This window comes from Etheostoma spectabile, chromosome 23 (assembly GCF_008692095.1).
Source record: "Etheostoma spectabile isolate EspeVRDwgs_2016 chromosome 23, UIUC_Espe_1.0, whole genome shotgun sequence".
Lineage (NCBI taxonomy): Eukaryota > Metazoa > Chordata > Actinopteri > Perciformes > Percidae > Etheostoma > Etheostoma spectabile.
In genome coordinates, this window is record NC_045755.1 from 2,020,397 (window position 1) to 2,026,623 (window position 6,227).

Consider the following 6,227-nt stretch of genomic DNA (forward strand, 5'->3'; position numbering starts at 1 on the left):
CACACACACACACACACACACACACACACACACACACACACACTAATCATTGTCCAGTGCCAGAGTTTTACCTTGCAGGGAACATTTTTAAGAAAAATGAAGATTGGCAAGCAGGTGGGAGGATGTTAAAGACACTGCGTGCACCAGATGGTCACTATTCGCTGTTATCGATATTCAAGTGTCACCCACAGTGAACCGGCTTTCTGAAACTGCTCTCTGTATGAGAAAATTGAGCAAGTATCAGTTGTCACTTAAAGAACTCAGATAAACTACAAAACCCCTGAATCCTTTGTGTATTTGAGCTGCTCTTATAGTATATTCTTGCACCATTGTCACTGAGCCAAACTCCTACTGTTCATTTGTTTCATGTGGTAGTAAAAATGAGATTGTTATTCTGATGAAAGTTAAATGAAAAAGTATTTTCCCCGGAGCTCATTATCACCTGCAAACCATTCAGCTTTCACCTTTTTACCTCAGTTCTCTCAAACAGTGATTAATCCACCCCACTGCAGCGCAATTAGTAGAATCTGCATTCAATTGGGCTCATCATCACTCGCCAGTCGGCATTCGTTTCCCAGGGGCTTTTGAGCAGCAGGTACTTCCGACCTCTATCGCAGAGCAAGGCAAGTTTAGATGAGTTTTAATACAGAGGCAATGACTCGGCTTCCTGGCTTGTTTTCCTCTGAGGGATCGATTGTTTAAACCCTAAAGGGAGTCACCTTGTTATTCCATTCTCAGTTGTTCATCAAAAACTGTGAAGAAGAACCTCAGTTCATCCTCTCGCACCTTCAATGTTGTTGACTTTTACATGCTCTTCTTTGTTTAAAGGTTTCTTATGTAATCCTTCTACTTTTGTGTAAATATTGTGAGAGGATTATAAATCTGAACTTTTGTGCTCCTTGCTGCTGTTGTGATCTTGGAATTGGAGCTCATTCAATCGCCTGGGATTTTAATAAATAAGTCGCTCCAGATAAGCTTATTTGCAGAATTTATTTGATGCTCTTGAAGTATTTCATATCACACTGTCAAGCTGTGCGGCTGTGATCGAGCAGGATGCTACAGTTGTTAGCACGCCACTGGTGACGCAATCTATTTCACCAAGGTATTTGGAGCATGGTGCAGGTTGTTTTATTTCAAGCATGTCAGGGCTAACCTGCTTTCTGTCTGTATTTTGCTTCAGTGTTTAATCTCCAGGTGGGTGCCAAGGGACCTGTCTCACGCGGAGCTTTTCACCCCCACCCCCCAGCGGGGGACCACCCTATGCCACCCCAAATTAACCACAGGCAGGATAGATCACAGGTCACACATGAGAGGATGTGACGGCTGCTCGCTGTACGAAAAGGTTAATGTCATGCTTGTAAGGTGATTAAAATTCATGACAGGGAGGGAGGGAGAGGGCGGAGGAAGCGGCTGAGTGGAGGGTTGGGGAATGTAGTGTATATGTGGGGGGTCATGATGCCGCTTGTTTGCCTCAGCTGTTTATCCTCAGGTTCTTTTGCTGCTGCTACTCTTGAACAACAAAAAATGCAAATAGCACGAGAGATTTAATTTAAATCATAAAGTAGAGATCAGCAAGAAGTTTTCTGGTTGTAAGCAGAGTTGTCAGGTGTAACATGTTGATGCTGAATGCGAGGTGAAGGGGTCAGGTTTAGCACAGCAGCATGCTGGAGGCAGAAAGTCAGCCATGTGAGTAATCAGGAGACCTTTCATGCTGTTCAGTGGAGCTCACCTGGATATTAGACCTGCTTTGGCACTTCGGGGATGACATGCCTTTACAAGAAAAGTCAATCCTGTGGCGAGCGAAATGACTATTTGATCTTGCATGTAACAGTTGGTGGACATACTGTACTGTAATAATAGGAGCATGTAACACAGTCCAAAAAACTATTTAAAGTATTATCTCCTTGTGAAGCTTATGTTATTAACTTTAGTTAACTGCTTTAAAGACATTGTGATTTCATCTGGGTGCTGATGTATGGGATTGGGAGCAGTACATACTTTAAGATGACACACAGTCATTACCTTCACAAAGAGGGTTTCTGTTCTGTTGTATTGGAGGTGTGTTACTGCTATAGTATTGTGGCCAGCCCATGTACATTAAGATCTTCTTATGTAAGTGTTTGAGAAGATTACATTTTAGCCATTGCATTCATATGTGTTTACATGCACACTAATAATATAATTAGAATTGGATTAAGGCAATTTTACACCCATGAAAATTGTCATGTAAAAACTAGTCTGACTAAATCACTTAAGCCTTTAATGTGCATGTGCATAAGCCAATTAACACACCTAGAGATTTGCACATTGATGCAATTTTCATTAAGGCATAGAAAAGCAAAGTTGAATTTCCTTTTATCCATTTATTAATTTTCTCAATAGTCTAATTCTGTGCAGGGTTGCAGAGGGATGGTGCCTATATATCCCAGCATACTCGGCATGGACAGGTCACATGTCTCTTACAGAGCTGACACATGGACACTCCCAGCCACTCAATCCCAGTGAGGTGGCAGTGCTGAGCCAATTCAGTGTTTTGGATTTATGCACAAGCACCAACCTCCGGTACTGAAGGATGATTCCAATGCATAGGTGCCAAAGACAGCAGTTCATTGAGTGGGCCCTTGAGGCTGGCTCCAAAAGGGAGTCAATCCCCATACACCCCGGTTGTGGCTAGAAGGGATACAGCTACAGTTGGCAAGATTTTGCACAATTTAATCTATTATAATATAATTTTTATACTTTTCACCCTGGAAATGTGTGTTGTTGTTTTTTTGGAGTGTGTTAATCCAAACAACAATCTTTCTCTTAAACTTAGTTTCCTAAACTAGTTGTTTTGGTGCCTAACCTTAACTGTCGTTGACACTTTTTCCTTGGCTAAACGCTGTAGCTGTAGCCCTTCTAGCCACAACCATAAACCCCCATGTTAAAAGCAGAATAAAAATGTATATTAAGGCTTAAAGTTCAGCATAATTAAGGATGTCCTGCTTTAAATGACAGGTGGGCCGTCACATGAGGCAGGCATACACTGTAGGCTTCATTCAGCCCCATTAATATGTATTTTAAACCGTCATCTGAACAATTGGGACGCTAACTGGATGCAAGACAGTATTTCTATGTACCTTCATGTCTGTTGTATAAAATGGAGTAAGTGAAATGATCAATGAAATATTATCCACAATCAAATTTAGCCTATTTTGTTTGTGTCTACAATAATGTCTCCTGTAGGGCTATGGTGCATCGTTCCAAATGTAAACCCAACTATGAAACACGTCAAGTCAACTGAGATACTGTCAACCCATACATGATTTATTTCCAATATAAGTTATAGTGTGCATTAAATGTAGTTAGTGTTAGAGTTTAGAGCGTTAGCCGGTTATTTTTTTTGCATTGTATGTTTCTCTATAGTGCAGAGGTATCAAGAACTTTAAAAGTTGTAAGGGTTTGTTGGCCTGTCAATCCATATAGTGACATCCAAATTGAAGCAATTGAAAAATTGCATCAGAACCATGGCTGAACTGATCTAACTTACTTCTTAAAAGCACTGAAGTATTTTCAAGTGTATTGGGCTTGCCTCGGAGGGGTATGTAGCTATATCCTGCCTTCCCTTTATCAGATTTTCCCCAGGTACCACAAGCTGACCTGTAGCTGAACCTTCCACCAATCAATAAGCATTAATCCTTCTTCTGGCTTCATTGTCCCATCTTCACCAGCCCCAACCGCATCCTCTGCAAGTCAAAACTTTATTAATTATCTTAGGAGAGTCCACGCTCCAACTTGTCCTCTGATTAATTCCTCTTCTTTCTTCACCCTGGGAGTCAACCGTCAATCCCAGATCCTGCCAGTTTATAACCAAGACCTTGGGTAAGCGGTGTGGTTTAAAAGTGGATTTTTGGAGTGATCCCAACACTGGTGGTGAGAAGTCCTCAGTCTTCTCCTCAGTGCAGTTCATTAGCAACAGAGCTTGTCAAGGTTAAAGTGTGCTGTGGCAGTGAATAGACTTCCCCCTCACTCTTAATTACCTTGTCACATAAATTAGTAAATCTATGGGAGTGGTTACTCCTCTGTGAGACATAGGATTAGTCCCATAGTAATCAGTCAGCAAGCCTACTGTTGACCTGCATACATGTCTTGTGGTCACATCCTAGTAAGGTCCACGTGTTTGAATGACTCAATAAAAGGATTGTTTATGGACTATTCTCAATAATGTTAAGGTACAAGGTTGATCTGAGAGTTTATGTGCCAATTAGAGTGCTTGCAATTACTATAGCTGGTACATTTGATTGGTAAGTCATTTGGTCTGTTGCTCAGTCGATGTGTCAGGTCAGTATTAGAACTGCACAAAACTAATATGTAGGATTGGTATTGGTGTGAATACTGACCTTATTAAGTGAATTGGGATTTGTTCAAGGCGTGACTGATCCATATTAAATACTTCCTCTTTCAATGTCATAAGAATTCTTCCCCAATGCGGGGCACTTACAATTTAGTTTTAGTGCCACAGAAATCCCTGGACTGATGTTTTCATATATAAAATGTATACCCATTCAGTCTTTTGGGGAATTTGGGAAAGAAAACACCAGGTACGCAGTTGAAGAATTGTAATCTTTATCAGGAGATAAATAGTAGGATCAGTGCATCCCTGTTTTGCACCTTGTTTTAGAGCAAGTTATCGCAACAATTACTGCCCACATTACCGTGCCATTTAATGTAATATTCAGGGTCCCCAGAGGATGCCAAATATCCAGTTGTAAAAAATACTTTAACTTTAGGCATACAATTTTCAATATCTTATGAGCAGAGCAACTGAAATGCCAAACATTGTGTATATTGGATAAACCCTGGCGTTTCCATCAAGAGAGAAATTAAATACTTAGCCCCCCAGCTATTAACAATCCAAAGACACTTGATGGTTTTGTCTTGCACTCTTTTACTATGGAAATAAAAAAAAAATTGTAGCCTGGTGCACCTGGATCTGAAGACTGGATGATTAGATTTGCTCTCAAGGTAAAATATACATAGCTATTAGTGATGCATCTAGCACTTGTAAGGGCCTTGGGTTAAGTGTTGGATTCAAAACATTGTCATTGAGAAAGAAATGGCTGCTTCTAGGACTGCCATATTTGAAGGTTAACGTTATAAACAGTCATTTGGGAGGAATCCATCATAGAAGAAGAGATAGCAGCCTCAGCAGACAGCTACTCCACATATGGAAATAGATGAAACCACTAAATCTGTGATGGTGCCTGCCTTTCCTCTCGAGCGACACAGAACCAGACGGCAACGTACATTAACCTGCATGACTTAGCGTGCAACGTGCCAGCTGAACACAAACACTTTAAAGCCTTTACTGCAATCGTGGAGGACTGCTGGGTAGACTGACGGAGTATAGAAAATTGCATTGTGATTCAGCGTAGTGGATCGGATGATGCGCCGAGGGACTGGCTGCTTCTGTCAGAAGGAGTTTATGATGGCTTTCTTCAGCTGTAAGTTTGACAAAATGTCAGGCACATCAGCTGTAGGCAGCATGTAGGTGAGCTACTTGGCATTTATTTGTTGTGCTTGTGTGTAGTCATGTGTGCAGTGTGTGTGTCAGAGCAAAATAAAAAGGCACAAGTAGACATAGACAGAAAAGAGAAGGTGGATGGGGAGGAAAGACCGACAGACGGACTCAAAAAGAAACCAATTGTCATGTTTCAAGCCCGCCAGGCTCAAAGTCTATTCCCTACACTGATGGCTGTTCACCCCATGTCTCTCTCTGCCACAGGGTGCCAAACTGAAGCAGTGATTGAAAACATTCTTTCATTTACTAGAATGTAAAAACAGCTTGACTCATTATATGACTTATTTCTTCACCATGCCATGAATCTTTACTGTAAAACTCCCATTGGCATTTGTGAGCTCATTTTAATAGTCTTAGCTGTTAAAGTGGCCTTAACTTCAATCCCTTGTGACATTAAACAGTATTAACATGGCTCAGACATGGAACTTGAACATATCCTGTGTCACAGAGGAGTTCATTTTCCATGTACAAGTGCCCCCCCTCCTCTCCGTGCCCCCCTTGGACCAAATGAGAGTTAGTGGTTCTGACAGGGTCATTGCTTCCCCCTGGTTGCCCTGCTGTCTGCAGCTCTTGATCTGTAGAGACAGGGCCAAAGTGAGACAAGCTCCTCACTTCATCCTCACCAACTCCCTTCACATTTTACTAGTCTCTCTCACTCTCTTTCTCT